General features: G+C 44.4%; 1 protein-coding gene across 1 annotated transcript in view; it reads right to left on the bottom strand.

Moving 5' to 3' along the window:
• The window catches only part of TEX14 (testis expressed 14), a 167,127-nt gene extending 152,001 nt beyond the window's left edge, over positions 1-15,126 (bottom strand). The window contains exon 1 of the mRNA XM_011953776.1: positions 15,020-15,126. The gene's annotated coding sequence lies outside the window, so the exon portion shown is untranslated. The remainder of the gene's footprint in view (positions 1-15,019) is intronic.

Genomic DNA, 15,126 nt, shown 5'->3' with positions numbered 1-15,126 from the left:
ACTCGGTCTAAAAAAAAAAAAAAAAAAAAATTAGCCAGCCATGGTGGCACGTGCCTGCATAGCTACTTGGAAGGCTGAGATAGAAGGACTGTTTGAGTCCAGGAGGTCAAGGCTGCTTTGAGCCATGATCAAGCACTACTATACTCCAGTCTGGGAGACAAGAGCAAGACCCTATCTCTAAAAATAAAAATGCTTATAGGAAATCCTTCCTGAGTTTGATTTCCAGTTCATTTGACTCAGCCAACATATATGTGGTACTCACTGTGTACAAAGTTTATGCTGGATTAAGGGAACACAGACAAGAGAAAACACCAAGGAAGCCTGTTACTATCACAGACTAAACAGTAGTACAGCTTCTCACTTCCATGGAAATTTAAAGACATAGTTCACAAGAAACAAGCAAGGAGAAGCCAAAATCGGCCACTTGACAATCACACTGGCTACTTCCCATCTGACAAAGAATAACACAGGGGAAAGCGTGAACACAGTCGCCCACTATCACAAATTAGGCAGTTGAGTCTCCCACATTTGGGGAAATCACGGGGGCCAGCAAACAGAATGCAATGAGTGAAACTCGCCCTGGGAAAACCACTTTTGTGGTCAGGGTATCTTCCCTGATGGGTAAGTGGAAGGCATGGTTGTTGCCTGACATCTCACCCTCAGATTTAAAACACTCTTCACATAGGGTCACTCTCCTTGCATAAGTTCTAGTCTGCCACTTAGAAGATAAAGACTTTTCCAAAGTTTAAAAGCCAGAAATGGCTGGGCACAGTGGCTCACGGCTGTAATCCCAGCACTTTGGGAGGCTGAAACAGGCAGATCACAAGGTCAGGAGTGATCTGAGACTAGCCTGGCCAATATGGTGAAACCTCATCTCTACTAAAAATGCAAAAATTAGCCTGGCGTGGTGGTGGTACCTGTAAGGCCAGCTACTCAGGAGGCTAAGGCAGAAGAACTGCTTCAACCTGGTAGGCAGAGCTTGCGTGAGCAGATATCGCGCCATTGCACTCCAGTCTGGGCGACAGAGTGAGACTCCAATTCGAGGAAAAAAAAAAAGGAAGTTTTCAGATGTGATTGATTTAAGATGAAAAGCTTATCCAGATGGGCCTAATGTAATCACAGGGTCCTTAACAGAAGGACAATGGAAGACAGTGTGGCGATTCCTCAAGGATCTAGAACTAGAAATACGATTTGACCCAGTAATCCCATTATTGGGTATATACCCATAGGATTATAAATCATGCTACTTTAAAGACACATGCACACGTATGTTTGTTGTGGCACTATTCACAATAGGAAAGACTTGGAACCAACCCAAATGTCCATCAACGATAGACTGGATAAGAAAATGTGGCACATATACAACATGGAATACTATGCAGCCATAAAAAAAGGATGAGTTCATGTCCTTTGTAGGGACGTGGATGAAACCGGAAACCATAATTCTGGGCAAACTATCGCAAGGACAAAAAACCAAACACTGCATGTTCTGATAGGTGGGAACAGAACAATGAGAACACTGGACACAGGGCGGGGAACATTACACACTGGGGCCTGTCATGGGGTGGGGGAATGGGGGAGGGATAGCATTAGGAGAAATACTTAACGTAAATGACGAATTAATGGGTGCAGCAAATCAACATGGCACATGTATACATATGCAACAAACCAGCACATTGTGCACATGTACCCTAGAACTTAAAGTATAATAATAATAATAATAAAAAGAGAAGGACACTGCAGCTGGGCGCCGTGGCTCACACCTGTAATCCCAGCACTTTGGGAGGCTGAGGCAGGTAAATCACCTGAGGTTAGGAGTGTGAGACCAGCCTGGCCAACATGGTGAAACCCCATCTCTACTAAAAATACAAAAATTCACCGGGCGTGGTGGCGCATGCCTGTAATCCCCGCTACTCAGGAGGCTGACGCAGGAGAATCCCTTGAACCCTTGAGGCTGAGGTTGCTGTGAGCTGAGATCGCGCCATTGCACTCCAGCCTGGCTACAAGAGCAAAACTCGGTCTCCAATAAAAAAAAAAAAAAAAGGCAGAAGGACTCTGGAGGTTCACAAAAATACATAAAGACAGAAGAAAAGTCAGAAGATGCTAAGTTGTTAGATTTGAAAAGGAAAGGGCTACAAACAAGGAAAATGTGAAGGTAACACACACTTAGAGCCTCTGGACTGGATACTTCAGGAAAAAAAAATGACAGTTCAGACATCAATCTCTGGGTACTCCCGTTTTTCACAAACAAGCCAGAACAGGGAAGAGTACAAACAAAAACAGTAGTCCTCACCACTACAAATTAGACACACATCCATAGTATGATACACAAAGCACCCATCCTAGAAAAACCACTTTTATAATCATGATAGTTGCCCTGCCAAGTAAACATAAGTCCCCTGTCCTGCCTGGGAGCTAACCCTTAGATTCAAACCACTCTAAAGATAGGGTCATTTTTCTCATGTGCTCTTCAGATCCCCTAATTTCTGAAATAAAGATTTTTTGCAAATTACAATAATCCAGCAGCTATATTTTTAATATCGGCTATTCAAAATCTTAGGAAATATAAGCATAGGGTACAAATAGCCAGCAGTCACTGCGTTTATCTACATACTCCACACCCCTTTTGATGATCTTATCCAGCATGTCCTTTCCTAGTATGCTTGGTGACACTACTGACATAAAACTCAAAAACGCTCTACAGATTAAAAGGTAAATAACGTAAACTAGCTCCTGCCTTTAAGGGTTTGGCGCTAATGATCTCACTATGGTGTCTTTTTTCTTTTTTTTCCTCCACAGAGACAAAGTCTTGCTTTGTTGCCCAGGCTGGGGTGCAGTAATTATCGAACTTCTGGCCTCAGGGGATCCTCCTGCTTCAGCCTTCCCCAGCAGCTGTGAAAACAGGCGTGCACTGGTTTCTTGCACAGTTAAACAAGTTGCTATGCACGTAACCTGAATGAGTAAGTTTGAAAACATGAAATTTGGTAAAATTGTTTCTGAAAATCCAGTCTACATATCTGAAAATCCAATCTCTGTATAGGTTACCTACCAGTCCAAAGTGTTATGCTTACGTACAAAATGCTGTCTTTCAAACATGCAGCAAATGATCAATCTTACTTGAAAGATCAATTGCACAAACACTAATTCTAATTTTGAATGAAGCAGGCTGGAAGCTGTGGCTCCTGCCTGTAATCCCAGCACTTTGGGAGGCTGATGCCGGCAGATCACTTGAGGTCAGAAATTCGAGACCAGCCTGGCCAACATGGTAAAACCCTATCTCTAATAAAAATACAAAAGTCAGCCGGGAGTGATGGCAGGCACCTGTAATCCCAGCTACTCAGGAGGCAGGAGAATCTCTCGAACCTAGGAGGTGGAGGTTGCAGTGAGCCGAGATCACGCCACTGCACTCTAGCCTGGGTGACAGAGCGAGACTCCGTCTCAAAAAAACCCCACAAAAACCAAAAAAAAAAAAAAACCAAATTAGAATTGGAGTTTCAGAGTTAACAGTGTTCTTCAATTGTCTTGCCAAGATCACACTAGAATCACCCTAATTTCCCACATCTTTTATCTTACAGAAGGACTCTTCTGGTATCTTCTCCTCTGCCAAAATAAATTAGCCAGAGTTTATAACTTTTTTTCCCTTGTCTCTGACTTCAAGCTCACAGTTTTCCATCTTTACAACAGGAAGAAATAATGCTGTTTTAAAAAATCTTGGGCCGGGCACAGTGGCTCACACCTATAATCCTAGCACTTTGGGAGGCTGAGGTGGGTGGATCACCTGAGGTCAGGAGTTCAAGACCAGCCTAGCCAACGTGGCGAAAGCCTCTACTAAAAATAAAAAAAATTAGCCAGGCATGGTGGTGGGCGCCTGTAATCCCAGGTACTCAGGAGGCTGAGACAGGAGAATTGCTTGAACCCAGGAGGCAGAGGCTGCAGTGAACCGAGATTGTGCCATTGAACTCCAGACTGAGCAACAAGAAACTCTGTCTCTAATGATAAATAAATAAAAATCTTGCTAAACAAGCAACAACTGAGAACATAGAGGTATCTTAGATGGGGAGAAAAATAATATTGGCACAAGGAGGTAGGGGATTCTATGATGCAAGCAGACACGTGTTCTCAAGTCTTATGTTCTGACAGTCTATCAGTTTTATTTTTATATACTTTTCAAAGAAGTATTATGTAATATATATGTACACACATATGTATATGTATGCTCTATAAATTATCAACATTTTGTTTTGTGAAATAAAACACACTTTGAAATCTGGTTGGAGGGCTGGTCGTGGTGGCTCACACCTGTAATCCCAGTACTGTGGGAGGCCAAGGCAGGTGGATCATTTGAGGACAGGAGTTCGAGACTAGCCTGGCAAACATGGTGAAACCCTGTCTCTACTAAAAATACAAAAATATCTGGTGGTGCGCATCTGTCATCCCAGCTACTCAGGAGGCTGAGGCAAGAGAATCGCTTGAACCTGGGAGGCAGAGGTTACAGTGAGCTAAGATCATGCCATTGCACTCCAGCCTGGCTGACAGCAGGAAACTCTTGTCTCAAACAGAAAAGCAAAAAGAAATCTGGTGGAACAACTCATGTAAGGGAAAAGGTGATATATGTGAACTATACTGCTATTACCACCAAACAGTTCTTACAACCAAAATGCCAGTTTCAGAAGATTTGTGACTAGCAGTGCCTTCTTCAGGCTAGAATGCAGTGGCACCATCATAGCTTACTGCAGCCTTGATCCCCAGGGGTCAAGCGATCCTCCCACCTGAGCCTCCTGAGTAGCTGGGACTGCAGACACACACTACCATGTCTGGCTAATTTTTGTACTTTTTGTAGAGAGGGAGTTTCACCATGTTGCCCAGGCTGGGCTCAAACTCCTGGGCTCAAGCAGTCGACCCGTCTCTGCCTCCCAAACAGGTGGGATGAGAGGCATGGAACCACCATGCCCAGGCCACGGAGTCTTTCTTTCTTTCCTTTTTTTTGAGACAGAGTCTTGCTGTGTTGTCTGTAGAGTACAGTGGTGCCATCTTGGCTCACTGCAACATCTGTCTCCCGGGTTCAAACGGTTCTCCTGCCTCAGCCTCCTGAGTAGCTGGGATTACAAGTATGTGCCACGATGCCTAGCTAATTTTTGTATTTTTGGTAGAGACGGGTTTTTGCCATGTTGGTGAGGCTGGTCTTGAACTCCTGACCTCAAATGATCCACCTGCCTCAGCCTCCCAAAGTACTAGGATTACAGGTGTGAGCCACTGTGACCACTCCTCCAACCAGATTTCAAAGTGTGTTTTATTTCACAAAACAAAATGTTGATAATTCATAGGCCCACCTCAGCCTCCCAAAGTGCCGGGATTACAGGCATGAGCCACCATGCCCGGCTGCCCAGCCTACAGAGTCTTAAGTGGCCCGTGAATCCTCACAAGTCCCAGTTTCAATATTTCACAAAAATTTCACTGTTACTGGCCTAGTTATCAAAATATCTGTTCAGGGGAGTCAGCCTTAGGCAAAAAGATGTCTGTCCTCCACTGTCTTGTAACTCTAAGCAAGTTACAAAAAATGCTACTGTTATAATCCTCACAGAGGCCCTGCATACCATAATACCCTTTGAGAAGAGCCACGTTTCTTTGATTAGAAAAAAATGAGGAGCCGGGTGTGGTAGCTCACACCTATAATCCCAGCACTTTGAAAGGCCAAGTTTGCAGCGTGCCGAGATCGCACCATTGCACTCCAGCCTGGGCGACAGGGCGAGACTCCGTCTCAAAAAAAAAAAAAAAAAAAAGACAAAAATGAGGAAAGGCTGAGCACGGCGGCTCACGCCTGTAATCCCAGCACTTTGGGAGGCTGAGAGGCAGCTGGATCACTTGAGGTCAGGAGTTCAAGACCAGCCTGGACAACATAGCAAAACCCCATCTCCACTAAAGATATAAAAATTAGCCAGGTATGGTGGCACGTGTCTGTAATCCCAGCTACTAGGGAGGCTGAGGCAGGAGAACTGCTTGAACCTGGGAGGTGGAGGTTGCAGTAAGCTGAGATCATGCCATTGCACTCCAGTTTGAATGACAAAGCAAGACTCCGTCTCAAAAAAAAAAAAAGAGGAAATATGTTTGTTAAATACTAATATAAGTAAACATATAAAATCTTTATAAACTGAATCTAGTAGATTATTAAGAGACACAATTGGCCAGGCGCGGTGGTTTACACCTCTAATCCCAGCACTTTGGGAGGCTGAGGTAGGTGGATAACCTGAGGTCAGGAGTTCGAGATCAGCCTGGTCAACATGGTGAAACCCTGTCTCTACTAAAAATACAAAAATTAGCCGGGCATAGTGGCTTATGCCTATAATCCCAGCTATTCAGGAGGCTGAGGCAGGAGAATTGCTTAAACCTGGAAGGCGGAGGTTGCAGTGAGCTGAGATTGTGCCACTGCACTCCAGCCTGGGCAACAGAGCAAGACTCTGGCTCAAAAAAAAAGAGACACTTGGCCGGGTGAAGTGGCTCCCGCCTGTAATCCCAGCACTTTGGGAAGCCGAAGCAGGCGAATCATGAGGTCAAGAGATTGAGACTATCCTGGCCAAGATGGTGAAACCCCATCTCTACTAAAAATACAAAAATTAGTTGGATGTGGTGGCGCATCCCTGTCATCCCAGCTACTCAGGAGGCTGAGGCAGGAGAACTGCTTGAAGCCGGGAGGTGGAGGCTGCAGTGAGCCAAGATGGCACCACTGCACTCTAGCCTGGTGACAGAGCGAGAGTCTGTCTCCAAAAAAAAAAAAAAATAATAATTAAATAAATGAGACACAATTACTCAAGAGGTTTTATTCCAGGACTATAGGACCTACATATATAAAAGTATATGATAAGGGTAGCATTTCATATAGATAGGGAAGGAACTGATTATTTCAAAGACTGCTCCGAAAATTAGGTCACAACTGGAAAGAAAAAAAAAAAATGCTTCTGCTGGGCATGGTGGCTCACATGAGCCTATAATCCCAGCACCTTGGGAGGCCAAGGCGGGTGGATCACCTGAGGTCAGGAGCATGAGGCCAGCCTGACCAATATGATGAAACCCCGTCTCTACTAAAAATACAAAAATTACCTAGGTGTGGTGGTGGGTGCCTGTAATCCCAGCTACCCAGGAGGCTGATACAGGAGAATCGCTTGAACACGGGAGGTTGGAGTGAACTGAGATCACACCATTGCACTCCAGCGTGGGCAACAGAAGCGAAACTCGGTCTAAAAAAAAAAAAAAAAAAAAATTGCTTCCATATTAGCCAGGCATGGTGACACAGGCCTGGAATCCCAGCTACTTTGGAGGCTGAGGCAGGAGAATCACTTGAACCAGGGAGGCAATGGTGGCAGTGAGCAGAGATTGTGCCACTGCACTCAAGCCTGGGCAACAGAGTGAGACCCTGTCTCAAAAATAAATAAATAAATAAAAAGTTTCCTTCCTCCTACCGTTTATTTTTTTTAAAATCATATAGATTAATAGAGAGGCAGAGGTGAGCAGATCACCTGAGGTCAAGAGTTCGAGACCAGCCTGGCCAATATGGCGAAACCCTGTCTCTACTAAAAACACAAAAATAAGCTGGGTGTGGTGTCTCATGCCCATAATCTCAGCTACTCAAGAGGCTATGGCATGAGAATTGCTTGAACCCTCAAGACAGAGGTTGCAGCAAACAGAAATCATGCCTAGGTGACAAAGCAAAACTCAGTCTAAAAAAAAAAAATCATATAAATTAAAATATTCAAATATTGAAGGAATAGGTCGTTAGAAAATAAAAAATTAAAAAAGATTCACATGTAGATCTAAACCATATGTAGAAATAATACAAATGAAAAATCCATTTATAATTTTGTATAGACCTTCTAAACATGTTACCAAAGTCAGAATACAAAAATTGAATACTTTAGATTTGGCCTAGTTTTGAAGGACCTGTTTTGAAGCACTTTGGGAGGCCAAGATGGGTGGATCACTTGAGATCACTTGAACTTGAGTTCAAGACCAGACTAGCCAACATGGCAAAACCATGTCTCTACTAAAAATACAAAAATTAGCCAGTTGTGGTGGCAGGCACCTGTAATCCCAGCTACTTGGGAGTCTGAGGCAAGAGAATCGCTTGAGCCTGGGAGGCGGAGATTGCAGTGAGCCGCGATTGCACCACTGCACTCCAGCTGGGCAACAGAGCAAGATTCTGTGTCCAAAAAAAAAAAAAAAAAAGGAATTTCAGATTTGACAGATAAATAGTAGTTAATTAGGTGAAGGAGGGAGAGGTAATATTATAGACATTTGCAAACACTGTTGAGGGATGAAGCCTAGCACACACAAGGAACTAAGAAAAGGGCAAAGTAGCAGGAGTATAGGAAGCAAATGGGAGAGAGGAAAAGAAGCAAAGAGGAAAAACAGGGGCCAAAACATGCAAGGCTTTTTTTAAGCCTTATTAGGAAATTTGGTCTTTATCCTAAGAGCAAAATAAGATGGGGTGCAGTGCCTCATGCCTGTAATCCCAGCACTTTGGGAGGCTGGGTAGATCACCTGAGGTCAGGAGTTCGAGATCAGGCTGACCAACATGGGGAAACACCATCTCTACTAAAAAAAATACAAAAATTAGCTGGGTGTGGTGGTGTGCACCTATAATCCCAGCTACTCAGTAGGCTGAGGCAAGACAATCACTTGAACCTGGGAGGTCGAGGTTGCAGTGAGCTGAGATCACACCACTGCACTCCAGCCTGGGCGACAGGGTGAGACTCCGTCTCAAAAAAAAAAAAGAGCAAAATAAGGAGTGACGTAACTGAAATATACTGTAAAAAGATCATGCCAGGAGGACCATGGTGTCTCGCACCTGTAATCCCAGAACTTTGGGCGGCTGAGGCAAGAGGATGACTTGTAAAACCAGTCTAGGCAATACCTTGTCTTTACAAAAAATTTTAAAAATTAGCTAGGCACAGTGGCATGTGCCTGTTAGTCTCAGCTTCTTAGGAGGCAAAGGCAGAAGTACCTCTTCCTTGAGCCCAGGAGTTAAAGGTTGCAGTGAGATATGAGCATGCCACTGCACTCCATGACTGGAGTGCAGTGAACGTGCAGAGTGAAAGGGAAGGAGGTGTCAAGGATGATTCTAGGTTTATGGTTTATGCAGATGGAAGGATGGATATGTGGTTCATGGAGGCAGGAAATGCAGGAAAAGGGCAAGGTTCTGGGAGTGGGGTGAAGATAATGAGTTAGATTTAAGATAGGCTGAGTTGGAGGAGACTTTGAATTGTCCAGTAGGCAATTAGATATTTGTATCTGGAGGGCAGAGGGTCAGGGCTAGAAATACAAATTTGAGAGTCACTGCCATGCCCAGGTTACGGAGGATGTGCTTGCAAAAGAAACAGAAAAGCCCAACATGTAGAAAGGAAATCAGAAGTGTGGCATTACGAAAACCAAGTAAGAAGAATGTTTCAAGGAGTCTGTGGACAACAAATACATATTGTGCTTCTATTATATCATATTTGTTCTATATATCAACAAATATATATTTATAAGGTCTTGTAAAATTGATACTGTTACTATATATGTCTGAGGCCTTAAAAAAGGAAGCTTTATCATAACCACCTCTAAAGCTATGCCTTGATTCAGAGGTTTTTTTTTTTTTTTTTTTCCCTCAGTCTGAACAACATTCACTTCTTTCTCCTATTCCCAAATCCACTTGAACAAGAAAGGTTACCTTTTTTTTTGAGATGCAGTCTCCTTTAATCACCCAGACTAGAGTGCAGTGGCGGGATCTCAGCTCACAGCAACCTCCATCTCTGGGGTTCAAGAGATTCTCCTGCCTCAGCCTCCCAAGTAGCTGGGATTACAGACGCCCACCACCACACCTGTATGGAGCTGAAGGTCCGTGGGATATGACCAACTCAGCATTCCACTGGAGGCTCTATGATCAAACAGCAAACCGTTAATCGTGAATGCAGGATGTGAACAAACTCATGACTGCTCCTGCTGACAGAAGATTTGCTGGAGGCAATCACTCCCTGGCACTGAGGTTATCTACTGCAACATCTAGAGAATACGTCTTGCAAGCCTACTCTGGACTGAGCAGCTGACCCCTTCTTCCACCCCCCTTCTCACTATCTCTTTTACCTAATAAATACAGAGGGCTGTGTAAAGCTCAGGGCCCTTGTCCACTAGAGGCAAGGTGCCCCCTGACCCCTTCTTCCAAATATACTCTTTTGTCCCTTGTCTTTTATTCCCATGTTCGCCCTGCTTTGTTCAGCCCATAGGTCCGTGTGGGTTACATAGTGGTGCCCTGATCAGCGACACAATCAGGTGCTCTACACATACCCGCCTAAGTTTTGTATTTTCAGTACAGACAGGGTTTCACCATGTTGGCCAGGCTGGTCTTGAACTTCTGACCTCAAGTGATCCACCCACCTAAGCCTCCCAAAATGCTGGGATTACAGGCGTGTGCCACTGCACCCGGCCATGGTCACCATTTTTAAAAGTTCTATGTTATTAGGTTAAAAAAATATAAACTTCTCCCCAGCTATAACAAAAGTATTCATATTATTCCTCTCCTACATCTCCAGAAACAGCCCAGTCAACCTGAAAATGTCTTGTTATTGGAATACTCTGGCAGGTTAACTATAGATATTAGCAGCAATAGCTCCTTCCTACCCTTAGAATTACATCAAGATAGCTACACAAGTCAGAAATGCAACATGCCAGAAATACTCAGTAAAGATCCTGATAGATTATAAGCTCCACGAGGGCAGAGAATCTGTCTTGTTTACCCTGTCACCTGGCACAAAACTAGCAATTAATAAGTATTTAATATTGTTTTAGTGATCCAATCTTCAGAGTGCTAATCCTGAATGGAGACCCCAGTCATAGGATTACTGTGGATCAAATCAAAGAAAATAAAATATATAAAAGTACTCTACTTCGGCACTTTTACAATTGTAGACTTTGTTTTGTTTTGTTTTTGAGACTGAGTTTTCCTCTTGTCGCCCAGGCTGGAGTACAGTGTCGTGATATCAGCTCACTGCGATCTCTGCCTCTCACGTTCCAGTGATTCTCCTGCCTCAGCCTTCCGAATAGCTGGGATTACAGGCACCCTCCACCACCCCCAGTGAATCTTGTGTTTTTAGTACAGATGGGGTTTTACTACATTGCCCAGGCTGGTCTTGAACACCTGACCTCAAGGGATCTGCCAGCCTCAGCCTCTTAAAGTGCTGGTTTTATAGGTGTGAGCCACTGTGTCTGGCCTAATTGTAAACATTTTTAAAAAACGTCTTAGCATTAGCATTCTGCTGAGCTAAGTATTCTATAAGGATTTATTCCAACTGAATATGCGCATTAGAATACTGTAAAAACTGAGAAACAGACTCAGATTATGTACCTTTTTTTGTGATAAGTACTGTATATGTGTTAATTTAATCTTGACCAAAACCCCAGGAGATAATACCTTCTACTTGCAGGTGAGGAGACTGAGTAACTTGCTGAAGGTCACATGGTTGGTAACTTCCAAACATGTGATACAAATCCAAATCTGTATGACTCCGCAGCCCATGCTGGTTTGCCCATAGGAATGTCTCTCAAATTTTTTTACGAGGTAACCTCAAGTTGCAAGAAAAACCAAAACATATTCCCGGGGGGTTTGGGAGATTACTGAAGTATCCAGTTTAAGCCTGATGTGTCTCTGACCTCATACTTTTCTCTTAAATTTTATTTTTTTTCATTATTTATTTATTTATTTATTTTTGAGACAGAGTCTAGGTCTGTCGCCCAGGCTGCAGTGCGGGGGCGCAATCTCAGCTTACTGCAACCTCCGCCTCCCGGGTTCAAGCGATTCTCCTGCCTCAACCTCCCAAGTAGCTGGGACTACAGGCACATGCTACCACACCCAGCTAATTTTTTGTATTTTTTAGTAGAGATGGGGTTTCACTGTGCTAGCCAGGATGGTCTCGATCTCCTGACCTTGTGATCCGCCCACCTCGGCCTCCCAAAGTGCTGGGATTACAGGCATGAGCCACTGCGCCCGGCTTAAATTTTATTTTTATATTTGCATCCACATTTTATTTATTTATGTATGTATATTTTATTTATTTTTTTTGAGATGGAGTCTCGCTCTGCCACCCAGGCTGGAGCGTAGTGGCGTGATCTCGACTCACTGCAAGCTCTGCCTCCCAGGTTCACGCCATTCTCCTGCCTCAGCCTCCTGAATAGCTGGGACCACAGGTGCCCGCCACCATGCCCAGCTAATTTTTTGTATTTTTAGTAGAGATGGGGTTTCAGCAGGTTAGCCAGGATGGTATCAATCTCCTGACTTCGTGATCCGCCCACCTCAATCTCCCAAAGTGCTGGGATTACAGGCATGAGCCACTGTACCTGGCCAATTTATTCATTTTTAGAGGGACTCTCTCTCTGTTGCCAGGCTGGAGTGCAGTGGCCTGATCTCAGCTAACTGCAACCTCTGCCTCCCGGGTTCAAGCTATTCTCCTGCCTCAGCCTCCTGAGTAGCTGGGACTACAGGCATGCGTCAACACGCCCAGCTAATTTCTGTGTTTTTAGTAGACACACGGTTTCACCATGTTGGCCAGGATGGTCTTGATCTCTTGACCTCATGATCCACCTGCCTCAGCCTCCCAAAGTGCTAGGATTACAGGAGTGAGCCACTGTGCCCGGCCTACCCCACATTTTATTAATGTTTATTTTCTTTTTCAAAATTTTTAATGATTTATCCATACTACACAGACGTAATGTTTAATATAAACCATTTCAAATGACTTACCAGGTAAATCATTTAACTCTTCCCTCCCTGAAAGATTTTTTTGAGAAAAGTGATAATACAAGAAGGTGCACCTTCCATATTTATCCCATAGCTTTGTTTGGTTCCTAGTGCCTGGCTTCAAAAACCTGGATCCCAGTTTGAAAGCATGACTACAAAGCAAATTGCATTAAAGATGCAATTGCTTTGTAAGAATGATGATGAAAATTATTATTATAGGCAAGGGCCAGAAGATTTTTGTTTTTTTGAGACTGACTCTCGCTCTATCACCCAGGCTGGAGTGCAGTGGCGCGATCTAGGCTCACTGCAAGCTCCGCCTCCTGGGTTCAGGCCATTCTCCTGCCTCAGCCTCCCAAGTAGCTGGGACTACCAGTGCCCGCCACCATGCCCCGCTAATTTTTTCTATTTTTAGTAGAGATGAGGTTTCACCATGTTAGCCAGGATGGTCTTGATCTCCTGACCTTGTGATCCGCAAAAGATATTAACAGCACTTAATTGTATAGCTATAGAGTTGAGTGTGTTTTTGTTTTGTTTTTTGAGATGGAATCTCGTTCTGTCACCCAGACTGGAGTTATGTGATCTCAGCTCACTGCAACCTCCACCTCCCAGGCTCAATCGGTTCTCTCACCTCAGCCTCCCAAGTAGCTGGGACTAGAGGCATGCACCACCATGCTGGCTAATTTTTGTATTTTTTATAGAGATGGGGTTTTGCCCTGTTGCCCAGGCTCATCTCAAACTCCTGAGATCAAGCGATCTGCCCTCCTAGGCCTCCCAAAGTGCTTGGATTCCAGGCATAAGCCACTGTGCCAGGCCAGAGTAGTTTTGAACTTCCCACTGTCAATGAAAGAAATTCTAAACACGACCGATTCCACTGAGTTTGACCAAACTAACTGAAGACTTATTGTTGAATGTGGTAATACCATGTTTTTTCTTCACCCGAGAATCTGGGTGGTTTAAAAGCATAAGGGTGAATTCTCCCTGAGGATAGTATTTATGTGCTGAGTGCTCAAATATAGACCATATTAGAAGTTAAGCAGTGGGTTGAGTGGCCAACCAGATGTTGGTCACTCCTACAAGACTTTCTCTGACCTACCAAATGGGGTATAAATGCTTCTTGTATTCTCCCCACCAGTAGGGACACAAAATTTTAATAGCTCGGGGTAGTAAAACGGATGCTAGGTTTGAATCTTGGCTTTAAGAAAGGTGTTTTGTTTGTTTGAGAGGGTCTCACTCTGTCATCCAGGCTGGAGTGCAGTGGTGCGATCATGGCTCACTCCCAGGCTGAAGGGATCCTCCCACCTCAGACCCCTGAGTAGCTGGGACCACCAGTACATGCCAGCATGCCTGGCTAATTTTTTGTACTTTTGGTAGAGACGGTGTTTAGCCATGTTGTCAAGGCTGGTCTCAAACTCATGAGCTCAAGGAGATCCACCTGCCTCGACCTCCCAAAGTGCTGGGATTACAGGCATGAGCCACTGCGCCCGGCCAGCTTTCTTTCATCAGAATTGATATTAAACTGTATGCTGAGCTTCTATGTCCTTATCTTCCTTTTGGCATGGCTATGGCCATTTGAAATGTGTGGGATTTGCTAAAGTGCTCAACATACGTTGTTTCCTTTTTTAGATGTAAGTATGTAGAGAACTCTGATTTGCAATATTTAGAAAGTTTCTTTAAGCTAGGAAGAAAAGTCAAGACTAAGAATCATCGCCAACAGGGCCGGGCGCGGTGGCTCACACCTGTACTCCCAGGACTTTGGGAGGTCGAGGCAGGCGGATCACGAGGTCAGGAGTTCGAGACCAGCCTGGCCAACATGGTGAAACCCCTTCTCTAATAATAATACAAAAATTATCCGGGCATGGTGGCATGCGCCTGTAATCCCAGGTACTCGAGCGGCTGAGGCAGGAGACTCACTTGAACCCGGGAGGCGAAGGTTGCAGTGAGTTGAGACAGCGCCACTGCACCCCAGCCTGGGCAACACAGTGAGACTCTGTCTCAAAAAAAAAAAAAATCATCGCCAGTAGGTAGGGAATAAGTTACTCCCTGCTAAATAAGTTACACTCACCGAGACAACGAAAGATCTCATAAACCACCTTCCAAACTGCTTCCTTTCCTCCCCAAAGTTCTGTAATTTAGAAGTGGCCACTACCCCGGTTTGAACGCCCCTTCCCAACTCTGTACCACAAATGGACCTCTTGTGTAGCCCAGCCCCTCCCTTTCAGGACCCCAGACCCACTAATCGGGACATTAGTTGCTTACTTTTCCAGATACGGCTTAAGTTAGGCACGCCATGAAGAAATAACGGTCTCAGAAACCGCCATGCTAGACATTCGACTACCGGGTAGGAGTGGGTGGGTGCGCGGAAT

This window comes from Colobus angolensis, unplaced genomic scaffold, assembly GCF_000951035.1.
Source record: "Colobus angolensis palliatus isolate OR3802 unplaced genomic scaffold, Cang.pa_1.0 Scaffold37, whole genome shotgun sequence".
Taxonomy (NCBI): Eukaryota; Metazoa; Chordata; class Mammalia; order Primates; family Cercopithecidae; genus Colobus; species Colobus angolensis.
The sequence above is the reverse complement of the archived record's forward strand: the minus strand, read 5'-3'. Positions and strand labels throughout refer to the sequence as shown.